This window comes from Eptesicus fuscus, chromosome 10 (genome assembly GCF_027574615.1).
Source record: "Eptesicus fuscus isolate TK198812 chromosome 10, DD_ASM_mEF_20220401, whole genome shotgun sequence".
In the NCBI taxonomy this organism is placed as follows: domain Eukaryota; kingdom Metazoa; phylum Chordata; class Mammalia; order Chiroptera; family Vespertilionidae; genus Eptesicus; species Eptesicus fuscus.
The window spans coordinates 75,093,793-75,110,565 of record NC_072482.1 but is presented as its reverse complement, the minus strand read 5'-3'; positions in this window follow the sequence as shown (position 1 = coordinate 75,110,565).

The following is a 16,773-nucleotide window of genomic DNA, read 5'->3' as shown; positions in this document are numbered from 1 at the left end:
TTACAGCATTCCCAGTATTTGGTCACTTCTAGAAGTAGGACAACCATGGTTTTGTTTTATCAGTAATTCTGTTTTTCTGAAATCAAGAAAATTAAACTCTGATTTTTCTAAGCTTGAATATCTAGAAGTAAAACTCTAGAACCTGTTCTGGGATATGACTTTCTTCCACCTCAAACCTATGATGTCGACCTTTGGGACATGGATAAGCTGCAAGCGTCCCAGCTTCTCTGCTTTTCATGCCTGAGCCTGACCTGAAAAGCTCCCTGCTACTGCTATGCTGGCTACTGGCCAGATCAACAGTTCAGCTCAACATTTATTTTATTACCCTATGACGGACTCAGCTCCCTTGTGGGTTTTCCTTTGTAAACTCTTTGAGAAGCATTGACTTTGACCTCTCCCCACCTAAAGACAAATGCCAGGCCACCTAGTCAACCAAAGAGTCCCACACAAAATATTCAGTGGGAGACACTCCAAATATTTTGGCTGAAATGCTTATGTATCATACATTGATTTGTTTCATCTCAGAACTTGCCTCACATTGATTGTTACCTTTTTCTGCTCTGAAAATTCCAGCCTTTGGCATTGTTGACTCTTCTCACCATATCTAGTGGTGCTACTTTTTATTATAGGCTGTGTATAGCTGGAGAAAAACCTGATGACATTTTTAATATCCATCAACATAGTGCTGCTTCATCCATTATGGATCACACATAAAAAGATGGAGCAGTAACTTCTGAAATGCACACTAGAACTACTCAATAAAAATGGAAGGGGCCCTTGGGGTGCATGTGGGAGGTAACCAGTAGATGTGTATCTCTCACATCGATGTTTCCCTCTTTCTCTCCCTTCTCTTCTCCCTTTCCCTTACACTCTCTCTGAAAATCAATGGAAAAATATCCTCAGCTGAGGATTAACAAAAAACAAAATGGAAGGTTCTACAATATTTAAAGTTTCGTAGCCAAATTATAATTAGTTTTGATCAATAATTAAATACACTCGACTCTTGAATAATGTGTGGTTTAGGAAGGCTGATCCCCATGCAATCAAAAATTTGCATATAACTTGGCTCCCCAAAACTTAACAACTAATAGCCTACTCTTGACCCAGAAGCCTTAAATAACCATATTTTATATGTTGTATGTGTTATAACTGTATTCTTACAACAAAGTAAGCTAGAGAAAATAAAATGTTATAAAGAAAATTATAAGGAAGAGAAAATACATTTATTGAAAAACAATCCCTGTATAAGTGGACCAGCACAGCTCAAACCCACATTGTTCAAGGGTCAACTGTGGTTTGTTAGTCTGTGTTCTAAGTAGGCTTCCTGCTTGTTTTGTGTGGTCTTATGCAGAATACTTCAAGAGGCAGAGAAATCTTCTAAAAGAGACTTTGGAACAGAAACAGGTGCTAACATCTGCCATTAATGTGCATTAAAAAAAAAAGTAAAATAGCCCTGACCAGTTTGGCTCAGTGGATAGAGCATCAGCCTACAGACTGAAGGGTCCCAGGTTTAATTCCAGTCAAGGGCATGTACCTTGGTTGCGGGCACATCCCTGGTGGGGGGTGTGCAGGAGGCAGCTGATTGATGTTTCTCTCTCATCAATGTTTCTAGCTCTCTATCCCCCTCCCTTTCTCTCTGTAAAAAATCAATAAAATATATATTTTTTAAAAAAGGAATCTCTCTAAAAAAAAAAAAAAAGTAAAATAAAATATATATTTTTTAAATGCTTGGGTACCTTAAAGTATGCCGGAACTCATTTGGAAAAAGACTCATTTCAACAATGAAAAAGTTGATGTTCTGTCTCTAAGACCCAACTAATTGCAAATCCGTGTTGCACTTTTCTCCTGTTTTCCACTATTTTCTTTCCAACATTGAGAGCCCTTAGTATACCAGTGCACTGTTGGAAGACCAATAACATGAAAAGTCTATGAAGGAAAGATCGGCCATTAATTAATAATGGTGACTTGTTAAAAGCCAGATGCTTATTTAATACATTCCAGCAGCACACTATGGAGCCCTCTTCCACACACTACTCAAAGTTTAATACCTAACCACATTACGGTCCAATGCCTTCAGTTCTGGCCTGCCCTGCAGCATGTACCCAAGCTTCTAATAAGTTAATGGGTCGTTCCTCACACTGGATTTTTCTTAGCTCACCCACTCTCCTAGAAGTCAGGATTTACTGCCAACATTTTCATTCTTCCACAAACTTAATATCGCACTATCAGGACCTGGTGTACTCTGAAAACATCCAGCAATCGTAATTCCACCTTTAGACATTTAAACCCAATAAATATTAATCAAAAAGGGTAAAAGCTGGAGCAAAGGGGAGCATTGTGTATATTTCTAATTAATCTAGTTTGACTGTTTTCCACTTTCAAAAATTTAAAGATAGTGACTCAAAGTAAATAAGAGTATTAAAAGAGTAAGAAAAAAATATATATATATTAATGAAGATGTTTAATTCCTGTGGCTTTCCAAAAGCTACCCAATTTAATTCTCCCAACAACCCTGCAACATGGTCATTATTATCCTCATTTTACAGGTAATGAAATTGAAGCTCAGAAAAGTTACTTGCCTAATTTACAAGCTGTATAGAACCTAGAACTTTTCCACTAATCGCATACTGCCTTCCTAAAATCGATTGATAGTGCCATTATTGGAACCATCATCAATATTTCCTTTTCATGTGAATAATGATGTTAAACATAGATTATTGACAGTGTTCATTCTTTTAAAAAAAACAACAATACTTTTTTAAATCTTTTTATTGATTTCAGAGAGGAAGGGAGAAGGAGAGATAGAAACATCACTGATGAGAGAGAATCACTGATTGGCTGCCTCTAGCACACCCTCCACTGGGGCTCGAGCCCACAACGTGGGCATGTGCCCTGACCGGGAATCAAACCATGACCTACTGGTTCATAGGTCAATGCTCAACCACTGAGCCATGCTGGCCGAGCTACAGTGCTCATTCTTAAAGTAGAATTTTTCCAAGATCAATAGTTCCAAACCTGGCTAATCACCAGAATTACCTGAAAAACACTTAAAATAGTTTCTAGGCCCTACGGCAGAACTATTGAGTCAAAATCTCTGAGAATGAACCCAGGAATACTTATAAGTACAAAGGCAATTTTCATAATCAACTAATTAGAAAATCATTGACAAAAAACAACAACACTACTACTTGGAGAAACAATGCATTATACTTTTTCAAAGTATTAAAACATCCTTTATTTCTTCTCATTCTCATATATACCTGTTGGATATGATAAGGGATAGATATTTTTATCCTCATTAGATGCAAACAGAAATCAAGTTCAATAAGGGAGGGAAATTTGAATTGTCTTCTTCAATCTTTTTAGGTAAAAATGGATCACCAAGGAAACCCAAACTATTTGGTGGGGATATACAGTATTAAAAATATAAATGTCAAAGGTGAAGGGATGGAAACATCTGTAATAGTGTCAACAATAAAAATAAAGTAAAAGGTGATAAAGAAAAATGTAGTGTGTGTGTGTGTGTGTGTATATATATATATATATATATATATATATATATATATATATCACTTACCAGATTTCCCCACTATTCCCCTTTCTTTGGGCTCACTGGTTGGCTAGTGTTAAGGGATGAATTGTTTCTTCACAAAACACATATGTGGATGTCCTAACCACCAGTACTTCAGAAGTGACATTACTTGGAAATAGGATTTTTGCAGATTAATTAGTTGAGGTTACAGTGGAGTAGGGTGAGCTTCTAATCAAATATGACTAGTGTCCTTATAAGAAGGGGAAGATTGGACACACATGCACACACAGACAATACCATATGAAGAAAAGGCAGAACTCTGGATGATCCTATAAGCCAAGAAAATGCCAAAGGTTGCCAGCAAAATCACCAGAAACAAGAGGAGAGGCAGAACGGATTCTCCCTTATAGGGTTCAGAAGGAACCAGCCCTGCTGACACCTTTATCTCAGACTCCTGGTCTCCAGAACTGTGAAACATTGAATTTCTGCTGTTTAAACCACCCAGTTATTGGTACTTTGTTATGGTGGTCCTAGCAAACCAACAGATAAGAAACACCTCCCATCTGGATGATCCAATTACTAGTTCACATTTGGGAAAAGTAAATAAATTAGTTTATGTATTAATAGTCATAGAGCTTAAGAGATACAATTATTCCTATAATGAGTTAACTCAGAGAAATAGCCTGCTCAATCTAAATAATATTTTTGGTGTTTGGGAGAAGAAAAATATTACCAGAAAAAGAAAAAGTGGGAAAAGGTATTCTCCACATGCTACCCTTAAGCTTTTTCCCTTTCATTTAGTAGAAAAACATCAATTTGTATGACTCTAATTGTGATCAAGGGGGTTTTATAATATAGATTACCATGAACCAAAGCTTCATTCCACTTAATCCCAATGTTACATCCTGGCACTCCCAGGCTTCAGGGATGAGGAGGCTTCACACTGTTCCCATCTCCTACTCTGGGGTGTAGAAATAGTTATTCTTCAATTATATGATAAACATCAAACTCCATGTTGGTGTTTCAGAGAGAATTTTGCCTCAAGATGCAAACTATTTAATAAAATAAATTGAACTGAACATTTCTTGATTTTTCAAACAATAGTACTCCACAGCAAAAGCTTAAGGATTTTGTCAGATGTTTGCTAATATCTCTCTCTCTCTCTGTCTCTCTCTCTCTCATAGCTCTGTGTGGCATCCTTGCAACCACACACCCATTGTCTTACTTGACAAGTCCATTGGATTTATTTCTCTGCAAATAATAAGCATACCTTCCAGTATTTAATAAAAGATGTAAAACTAACTGATATTGGTTTGATATTTTATGCATATTTCAATCATTCCCATTGTATAACCTATTTTGGAGGGTGCATCTTATGGGTGATTTTTATGATGCAAAGATAACGTATGTGACCAATTAAATATACCTACAAGTATATGGGGACTATGTCAACATAACTAGTATTCAGTCAGTTATGTAACTTTTCCAAACATCTGAATGTTTGACAACATATTGGCCAAATATACATGTGTATCTTCTCTTAGTTAGAAATATCATGGACATGCTATATTTCAAAGAAACCCAACATGAATTCCTAAATCAAAAACACAGTCCACCCAATTCACTGTTAGGTCTCAATGGTGGCACTGGGGCAGGGTTGGGGAGGGAGGGTTGTATAAGAGCATCAGACCTTGGCTTAAAGTCTGAAGTCACCCCCACAACATCAACCCAAAGTGCATTGATGGTATTTCATACTTTAAGTGTACCTGTGCAATAGCAGATCAAGCCTAAATTAGGAGAACAAGTAGAGAAAAAAAGCCAATGAAAGAATTTGGAATTACGCCACAGATTTAACACGTAGTCCACCGAACAAAGTAAAACTTTCCCATGGAGGAACATAGGCCATGTGTATACAAGAGCAGTTAAATCAAACAGAATTACATTTTTGGCTTCTGGCTGATTCACTGCTGCTTATCTACAAAGCCACAGGATGGCAACAGAGAAATTCCTGGTGTGCAACTACTGTCCAAATAGTTTTGTGGAAAAAAATGGGGCCAAATGCTTTAGTTCTGGTCAGTTTCCTGTGATCTGGGCATGTTCATGTTTTAGGGAAGCCCATGCTCATCCTGGCTACCTTGTATGTAACCATGGTCTTTTACTGTCCGACTATCTTTTTAGACTCCACTCCCACACTGACAATAGCCCCTTCCTTCCTCCAATCCATGGCCTTTTAAAAGTAAATAAAGCAAATACTCGCTGGGGGTTGACCAGGGAAGTTCCAAATGGGAAAGAGACAAAAAGATCATTTTCCATGGAGCTTGCATTCTAATAAAGACACACTGTCATTAAACAAGCAAATGTATAGTGTGTGTGGCAGAGATAGCCTTCTGTCCACCAACATTCCCAGAGTTGAGTTGTCTCTGGCAGGCAATGGCCCAAATAGGGACTACATTTCCTGGCCTCCCTCACATTCAGCTGTGTCCACATGACTAATTCTTAAATGCAATGTGAGCAGAAGTGATGCTCATCTCTCCCAGAAAGAACCTGGTGTGACTTCTCCATTTATTCTTCCCCTGCTGTCTGCTGGATAGAGAAGACCCTGAGACCCTGAAGGCAGAGTCTCAGAATGGAAGAATCTCAGTACCTGAACCCCAGGTGAGGGAAAACCACCCACCAACCAAGAACAGTAGCATTAAACTGTTTAGGAAATGTGTGAAATACTGTACCTGACATGTATTAAACTACAGAAATGTTGGTACTAATATTTACAGGTTCTATCATTAACTTAACTAACACAGTATGTCAGGTGGCCATAACACTATTGAGAAAAACAATGCTCAGATGGGAAGTGAGGAATGCAGCAGGTAAAGAGTTGCTGATATAAACACAGTGGTCAAGGAAGACCTCGCCGATAAAGTGACGCGAGCAGAGACTGAAAGAAAGTGAAGCTCTTGAGAAAAACTTTGGAGAAAGAAGAAACAGTGACTGCAAGGGTTTTGAGAAGGGAGCCTACCTGCTCTGTCCAAGGAACATCAAGGAGGCCAGGATGCCTGAGTGACTGACAGGGCTTGAGGTCAGACAGAAAACAGAGGATCCAATCATATAGGGTTTTGAAGGCCATTATAAGATCTTTGGATGTTATTCTGAATAAGCAGAAATGTTATCTGGGAATTTTGAACAGAGGAATGACAAGACATTACTAATATTTACATTGTGAGAGGATCAGTCTGGATGTTGAATTGAAATTTGTTGTGCAGGACTGGCAAAAGCAAAAGTGGAAGCAGTTAGGAGGTTGTTGAAAAACTCCAGGTGAGAGACACTGGTAGCTTAGTGCAGGTGATAAGAAATGGTCAAATCTTGGTTATTTATTAAGGATATAGTTAAGAGGAATGGTAATAGGTTTGATATAACATGCGGGGGTGGAGGGATGAGGAAGAGGCTTGGAACAACAGTTCTAAGTTTCAGGAACCTTGGTGATCCAAATGAAAGCATCAAGCAGACAGATTTTTGAGCCTGGAATTCAGTGGAGAGGTCTAGGCTAGGGGGTAAAAAAAGAAGGCATCCATGTATTATGGTATTTAAATCCATGAGACTAGATGAGCCATCTGAGAGAAAAGAAAAGGCCCAGGACCCTCCATCAGTTGAAGGTTAGTGGGAAGAAGATGAAGCAAAAAGGGTGGGAGGGGACATCACACACACACACACACACACACACACACACACACACACACATACACACAAAAGAACAGGAGAATTTGGGTATAGGAAGGAAAAATAAGAGTTTCAAGGAAGAGGGATATTTAATTTTATCAAAATTGCTGAGAGTTAAATAAAATGAAGACTGAATCTTTATATGGGACTTGGCAATGTGCGGATTTTGGTTGGTGATGATTAGACAATTTCAGGGAAGTGATTGGGTTTAAGAAAGAAGGGACATAAGAGAAACTAGAATTGACATATAAAGATAAACCTTTAGTGAAATTTTGTTGTAAATGGGAGAAGAGTGATGGGGCACTATGTAGGGGTATGGGGTCAAGAGAGAGTTGGTTTGTTTCAAGATGGGAGATATTACAATATATTTCATGTTGATGGAGATGATTCCATAGAGAGGGGGATGTTATGATGAAGGAAAGGAAGAGAAGAATTGCTGGATCCATATCCTTGATGGGGCAGTGGGGGGAAGTGTGCATATTGAAGGGAGCTAGCTTTTGATAGGAGCAAGGTTGACAGTTCAGCCATAGTAGGAAGAAGGAAGAGAGTCTATGGGCTCAGATGTAGAATGTGGAAGTCTCTTCTGATTGCTTCTATTTTCCCATTGAAACAAGAAGCTAGTCACCAACTGAGAGTGAGGATGAAGGTATGCTATTTTAAGGAGAGAATAGAAGGAGTAAAATGAACTTTTACAAGTGTGGGGGAGTGAATGAATTAGAAAAATGTAGTAGGACAGCCTGGATACACTGAGATATCTGAGTCTGGTGGTCCCCTATGATAACAGAACCTAGGGACGTGAGTTATTCTCCATCCAAGGCAGCTGCTCAAGTGTAGGGTGGAGTAGGAGCAAACTAGTGTTGGGATTATTCGGCTTTTAAGACAAAGTTAGAGAAGGGCAGGGGAATTGAGGGTTTATAACCAATAACTGATTCTAATGATGGTAAAAGTTTTGGCAATTGAGGACGCTAGGGCAGTGAGGCACAGTAAAGAGCTGGGGGTACTGAAGGATTCCTGGCCTTGGTGTGATTAGACACTGAAGGTATTAGAGGCACAATCCGAAGCATCTGATCTGGGCTGGAGGTGGTGTGGTGATTGGCAATGAGGCAGGCATATCAGGCTGCCTACCATTCCCAGCAGCCCAGGGCATTTCTAACTACCTTTAAGTTTGCTCTTACTATTCCTTCTTGTAGGAATAATTTTGAATCTCCTCTTTGGCTCTTACTCATTCTTCAGGGCCCAGATCAATTGCTATCCCCTGGTACAGCTTCCCCTGATCCTCCAAGTCAAAATTATTTGCCTCCTCTGCTGTGCTCACATAATGTCTTATACTCACCTTTCATATGAAGCTCATCACATTGCATCATCATTATCTGTTTTCAAGTCTGCCTCCCCACAGTTTGTGATTTTGAATAGGATGGGATAATAGTGTACTCACCACTGCTTTCTCAGTATATAGCCACGAAGCTGTAGGCACTCTTACCCTACTCTAATCCATTTCCCAGACTCCAGTCAAAGTGATTTCCTTAAAAGTGTAAATCAGATCATGCTATCCCCAGGCTTAGAACCCTTAATAGACTTTCCAATTGCTCTTAAATTAAGATAAAGACCAAATTCTTTCCATGACATACAGGGCCCTGCAGGATTGAGGCTAAGCTTACCTCTCTAGTTTCATTGCTCACCAGTCTCACTCTGACCTTTACACTCCAGCTACTCCAGTTCTGGCCCCTCAGAACTCCCAAAGTGCCATGCTTACCTCTAAAATCAGGGTTTTCTTTTGTCCTTTCCCTCAGTCTGATACTCTTCTTACCCTTCAAAGACTGGTTCAAATATCACCTCCTCCAGGGTGTCTTCCCTGATCTCCAGCTAGATGGAGATGACATCACACACTTTCAAAGCTCCCTGTAATTACACTGATTAACGTTTGCTCCTTTTCTAGTCTGGAAGGCCCATGAAGACAGTGGCCACATGGCTTTGCTCTTTAGAATATTTGCAGCACCTACCCACAGTGCCTGACTCATAAAAGCACTTCATAAATATTTCTTCACTGAATGAGTTTATTAAATTAATAAATCAATGTTCTAGAGTTCTACTTAATATTTTATGAAATATAACCAATTTGGTTCTCCTTGTATTTTCTGCACCAAAAAAAACTTAATCAAACACACACACACACACACACACACACACACACACACACACGCACACATACAACACTAGCCTGAATGAGTTTTTAGACAGGTCTTTAAAATACATAACCAGACATGTCAGATTGTGGTTTGTAACTTATAGGCTATTCCTAATTATTAAAATGAAGATTGTATATATGTAGCTATAACATGGGTACTTCCTCTTGAATATGAGTTATCCAGAATTCTCACTGCACTGAATATTTCAGAGTATACCTTGGGGCTGGAATCAATGCTCTTTGGAGTTCTCCTGCATGAAGATAGCCAATATAATGCAAGGCAACTGTGTGCATTTGCATGTGCAGATTCAATCAAGAGTCATTTCCTAAGCCTACCCCAAAAAGTGGATTCTGAGTAGCACCCTTCTTTAACTTCTTCCCGAGACTGTGAGGGACACACTAGTTGTCTACTGTCCATACCTTAATGGGTTTTATCACACTATTAGTGTGGTAAGAAAAAATATACAGTCTCTCTAGGGAAAACACCCATTTGTTCACTTTCTCTCACACATTAGAAATATAAATAATAAGTCTATATGAATGTATAAAATAAATAAAATAATAGGCATATGTAATGGAATGTCTTTTTATCTCTTTTTTTAGTTGGTTTTCCATTAAGAAAATAAATAAGAATATAAGAATTCCTTAAATTGTTTTTTTTTTTATTTAGAGCAAAAAGGTTTGCTGGAAGCTACTTTTGAAAAGTATTTTAACTTTTATTACAAAAATTTGTAAACAAAACTAAAGGTAATATAATGATTTCCTTGTCCCTACCACCAAGCTTCAATAGTGGTCAATAATCTGCCACTATTCTTTTCTCTGAAGAAATATAAGGAGGGTGAAATTCAGGTCAAATTCAAGTTGTTGTTCAGCATAGTTGCCCAAAACAGTCTCCTCACCATTCTTCTTCATCTCCTCCACTAGGACCCAACCAAACATTATTTGCTTTTTAATCACAGCAAATAGAAGAGGATTTCTCAATGATCTGCTCAAGAGGATCCCCTAGTTTGAATCCCCCAAATAACCCTACAATATAGCACAGGACTCCTATCAGACACATCTTGAGATGATTGACATGAATACATTCAAGATCAATTTTGGAAATTGATGCGCTGACACATAGTCTGACATAGACATGCTGATGACTCATAACCTCTTTCTGCGCAGGCTGCTTTATAAATCCACACGAAATGTAGTTCAGTTGCAGCTGTTAAAATTCACAATTATACTTCTTTTTTATGATGTTGGATTTGAACTTAAGTTGGAAATGTTACTTGTTTTTATGTTCGAGGAGCAGTCTCATAATTTTTCTACTCTGTCTTGTTTTTTTAGAAATGACTCTGAACCTGGCTAGTGTCCTGATTTTTCAATAGCTTTTGGCTGAGCACATGAAAAATCTGGCTTCACTAAAGAAGACAGAAATGAATATTTGAATCACTCAGCATTAGAGCAACCCAGTGAGTATATAGACTTTATGCATTGTTCCAAGAGAGAAAAGTGGTCATTGGGCCTTAACTTGAACTTGGTCTTGATAAAATTGGTCCTGCTCTGACCTTGGAGCTCACAGTCACCAAGACCTGAGCTCATACCCTACACTCAGTGTCCTAATGACTGGGCTGGCTGGCAGGCACCCAGTCTCTCGGCCCCTGAAGACTAGTGGTTGTGCTTCAGGTCCTATACTCTCCCACCCTCTAACACCTTCTTTTGGTTAAATGCATCTGCAGAGGTGACCTGCGCTGATTCCCACTTAGACATACCTACATTTCAGGTTGTTATCGTCATTTTGCTTAGGAACTCATGTGTTTACCCATTAGAAAGTGCTGATTGGATATTCACTTCCTTGAATTGCTGTCAAAACATTTTTTGCTTGTTTAAATCCCTACCACTACACGCAGCAGAGCCTTTATCACCTCTTGAATTTCCCTGGATTTTGCACATATGGCCCATTCCACAAACGCTTTTGTCTTAGCATGAGGCTCATAAGTTCTAGGTCCTAGTGAGGATCCTACCAACCTCTGCTCATTTACTCATTCAATCAATGGTATTAAGTTCAAGGCACTGGATGTTAGCTATTCTCCACTTGACTTTCCATCAGTGACATAGCTTCTTTTCCATGGACCTTAACTTGACACCCAGCTCCAAGCATTCTTCTTACGGCCTTCTGAGTAAAACCCTCCGAGGATAGCACTGCTTTTTCTATGAGGTACCTTCTCAAATAGCTGGCTGTTCCTATTTCTGCACATTCCTAACTCATCAAGTATAAAACTCCAGAAATGACGCCTAAAATGACAAGTGTTTCCTCTAATCAACCCCCCAGGAGAGTGTCCTAACCCCCCATTCCAACTCTGCAATCTCTCCTCTCAGAGGTACAAACACCTGCTCAGTCCCCATGTACTCAGACACAATCTTCATTTCCCTAAGCCTCGGGAAGCAAACACGTTTTCCAGCACTCATGGGAGGGATAGGGTGTGATGAATAAAACAGCCGGTGCAGATCACCCACTGTGTTTCAGAGGCTCGGTGAGGCTGGCCTTTTTGACAATGACCCATACATATCCTAGTGGGACTGGGGTACCAACAAACACATCCAAGGGCAAATTCTGAGTAGCACCCTTCTTTATCTTCTTCCTGAGACTCTGAGGGACACATTAACCAACTAAACTTTGCATCTGGAATGTGAGCTGAAGATCAGCCACAAAACTCCCTCTCCTCTTCTAGGCTCTGACTCTATTCCAATCAAAGCAGCAATTGTCCTAACCCTCCCCCGCCCCGCGCCCCCCTGCCACAGTCCCTGTCAATGGAGAGAACTGGGCAACAAGACAGGCTGCTGGTTTTCCGGAGTTCCTGAGCTCTGGCTGGAACAATCGCTGTCACCTTAAGAGCTCTCTCGAGCTCACACACTTAGAAAAGCATTGCCAGCTACTAGTACATCCAGACTTCTTGGATCATTTTCAATTACTAAGGGAAGGTACCAATTGTTAAAGAAAACTAAAAAATACCCACAACGACTGTGAAATCTTTTCATTCCCCACTCTTTCGGTAATTTGTTCTGATTACAACTATTTCAAAAGGCAAGATTACACACCAGGGAAGCAAAAAGATAAAAAAGGGAAATCTGTTCCCTGCTGAGGCCTGATCAGAGCTCAACTCATGTTTGGAAGCAAAAGGCAATTTTTTTAAGCCCTAGTGAAACCTTGTTAGCTATGAACACTGGGGCTGAAATGATCTAGTGAGAGGACTTGCTGGGTCACTGGGAGGTCATTAGTGCATCAGGGATTGTTGCCATTCTTGTCTTTCCTCTTAAAGGAAGAGAACTTAAATATTTACTAAAAACTGTCTTCATTCAGGTATGTGGAAAGTAAAAGAACAAAATTGAAGTCTATCATCTTTTTTCAGATAGAAATATATATTGCCACGCTTGTAAGATATAAATACACATTTAGGTTTTCAAACCTTGTTTCTTTTCCCCTATTTTGCCAATTCTCTTTAACAGCAACTCGTTTATCCTAATGTTTTAACAGTGGTATGTTGGTTTAGAGTGTGCTATTTTGTTTACAAGGGATATATTTTTGTTACATTTGCTGTAAGAAGCAACTGACAAATGACCTTCAGGACTCACCAGGAAAAGCAGTGAGCCCTTCTGTGTGTTAGAATGATCCAGGCTCCACTAAGACATGGCGCCGGATACTTCCTCTTGGTTGGAGGAAGGGGAGGGAGGGACACAGTTACAGCATTTGATCCACCACCACATTCTTACCTTGGATTTTAATTCCCATCTTAATGAAAATATCTGAAGCCAACAGAGTGAAAAGCACTGGGTTTACAGAGTAGGCAAGGAAAGTAGCTCAAACACAATAGCTAGGTGTTCTGTGTCATTCATTCACTCAGCGATCCTGTAGGTTTTAACAGAGCGTCAGAGCTCATGTGTCATATCCAATAGCCTGCATAAGAAAATGCAGTGCAGAGCTAAGCTGGAGCCCAGGGACATTGTTCTAGAACTACAGCCTCTGAAAAGTCGTGATAGTGGGGAAACGTGATTCCCATCCTCCTTGAGCAGCTTATGCTTAGATATTCTATATGAAAAGTAAAGGACAGACGTGTACAGCCTCTGAGATTCTCTCTAGCTTTACAGTGATTTGAGTACAGGAATGAGACTTCACATGAGCAATGTTGTTGCTCAGTCCCAGGAAGGGCACCAAGGTACACAGGTGCGCCATTGTTCATTCACTTTTGCCCCAGATCTTTTACAGCGTTCAGGTATCTGAATGAGATTTAGTTAAATAAAAACTGATATGTTTGTAAAAGATTATGTTTACATAAAAGGCATCTCCAAGGTTTGTATTTTTAAAAAATAAAGCTTTAAAAAGTAATTACCGAGGCTTCAGAAATCACCCAGTCCAGGATTTCTTTATTAACAAGGGAGGCCTCCCCTAGACTCAGAGGCTGCTCCTTCCTGGCCTAGGTTCAGTGAGGGGCAGAGCTGGAACCAGATCCCAGGCCAAGGCCAGTGCTCTGGCCTATGTGATAGGGGACTCCTGGTTGACAAGTCGTATTTGCCTAATGAGGAAACAGTGTCATCTAGTGGCAATTTGTCAGCGTTTCCTAGATGAGGCACGATTCAACTCCATTCAACACAAGGGGGTGAAAAATGTCCCCCTTCCATCTCTGCTGTCCCTGATTGCCCAAAACAACATTTTTGGACCAATTTTTTTTTTTCACTAGGTTTTCCAAAGCCCAAGCAATTCCCAGTGGGAAACCCTCTAACAACCCATTTTCCACTCTCTTCTCATGCCAAACTTTCAACACAGCATCAGGGATCATCCACTTTAAGGATCATACCCATCATGCTGTTATTCTTTTAATACTTCTTGACTCAAGTTTTCAGCAAAATAAAACTCTTATCCATTATTTCAGGCCTTCTGCCAATTGATGTGTTTAATCAAAGAACTGTCCTCCCTTCTTATGAAGATCCAGATTATGCTTTTCATTTAGTCATGCGGATGTAACATTTGCTTTTCTCCTCCTACCAACAAGTTGGGACACTTTTGTTGCCTTTCAGATAATTCTGAGTATTGCCCAAGACAGACCTGTGAACAAACGTGTGGACTAGTTTCATGAAAGTACATCTATTCATTCATCTTTCATGTTCCCAAATATTTACCAATTCTTACTATGTTCCAGACATGGTCTCTGCCCTGGGAACCTAACTTTGGAGGTAGAAAACAAAATATATATCAACAAATAATTTTCCTATATGACAAATGCTCTAGTAAGTACACTCAAAGAGAAGGAGGAAAAAAAGGCTGCTGAACTTAGAAAGAGCTGCACAAAAGAAAAAAGCAATGGACTTGAGCTTTGAAGGTAGGTAGGCTTTTGATTTCTGAAGGAGAGGCAGGAATGGCATGTTAGGCAAGGGAACAGAGCTTCAAAGGCCCAGAGGCAGAAAAGCATATTATATCATAAAGAAAATAATCTACTACTAATATATCCACACAAAAAAAATGGGATAGCTCAAGAAGATAAAAGGGAAGTGATGTAGAAAGGCAGTTTAGAATTAGAATACAAAGTGGGCCACTCTAAAGTTTTTAGGAGGTCTTCCCAGGGCTATACTTGTGGTCCCAATTTGCATTCTATCTCAAGGCTTCCTACCATAGCAGTACATCCACACACACCCTGATGAAGCCTTTGGCTGGTTTTGTAGGCCATCTCTTGCCAGATTGAGCCATGGCATTTTTCAGTCCTAGGAAACAGCTGGCTTCCCAGTAATTGGAAGGGTCTGGTAAGTGCCTGGCAGCATGAGTTTCATCCTCATGTCTGGCTGGCAGTGACTGTTATCTAGCACAAAAGGGTGGAGATCATACCCCTTGTGTTCCCTTGACCTTAGAGAACTCATTTGTGTGAGAAATCAATCAGGGTTGAAGGTGAACCCCAGACAAGAAATGGCACAGAAGCCCAGGGACAGTATTTCAGCCATAGCCATAGCCACAGGAAGAAAATTATGATAAATTCACATAACTTTGATCCAGGTATTGAGTGTCTGAACTCCCCTCCTAGACAAGCAAGAGTCTGGGTTGCCAGACACAGGCTAGGTAAGTCCAGGAGTGATTTGGTGCTGGCCCACAAATAATGGCACTAAGGATGACTAAGGCCAACCTCAACACCAAGCAGACAATGCACATGAAACAGTAACTGAAATGAGCAAAGTAGAACCATGATCCTTAAATATCCAAGGCAAGTGGAAATCAGAGATCCCAGAGGACAGAGCTGGGAGAGAACCCTTATCCTTAGGTGAGCAAGCAGACCGCTATGGTCAGAGTAGGCCATATACCTAGGAGAATCATGATCTTCTAATCCTTTCTGACACGTTGGGTGTTAGTGAGTAGTAAAACTATAGTTTCCAGGTGAGTCTTTTATGCGATGTTGGATAGAGTCCTGGACTGTGAGCGAAGCTGAGATGTTTCCCTACTTACCAGGGACTGAGTATGTCTCACTGAACAATTTCTGAACCCAGTCTTCATAGTCTCTGACATAGAAAGTCAGCCTCATGGGGAAGCTTCATAGAAGATGCAGCCAACAGTGTCTGAAGGGCACCTGCAGTGAGCTGCTCAGAGAAATGTTTTCTATTATTGAGCTATCAGGTTTTTACATCTGCATCCAAGGTTCAGATTCTGTTGATGAAAGATTCCACATATGTTGAGTGTAAAAGGCTTTGCAAAAGGAATCAGAAACCTAACTCTGGCTATGCACCTGACTAGGTCCTCCAATTTCTAATCTGTGGTTCCTTCCAGAACTAATATCCTACAATTATTCATAAAGCAAATGGTACACTATGATGCATGCTGGCAAAAGACAGGTGTTGTACAATCAATTATTAATGAAGTCTTTGGCTTGCAGATGCTGTGTACAAGGATTGGTCTGGTGCCCCCAAGGTAATCTTCTGTTCCCAAATCAAGGCTATTGTGATCAATAAGCCTTGTTAAATATTACTAAGGGAGTGGACAAATGTGCAGAGTTAATAACCTAGTATCCATACTATTTTTTCCCTTGATCCAAAATATTTTTCTCCCTCTTCTAGATCATGCTTGCTTGCACTAAATATATTCTAACTCATTTACCTCTAAAATTAGGCACTATATGAAGGAGACTTGACTTGAGATGGTGAACACACAATACAATGCATAGATGATGTGTTATGGAATTGTGCAGCTGAAACGTGTAATTTTGTTAGCCAGTATCACCTCCAATAAATTCAATAAAAAGGAAATAAATAAAAGTAAGCACCTTTATTTATTTATTGATGTTAAAATTCAAGGAGAGTCATTGCACATTGATTTCCTGAATTGGCC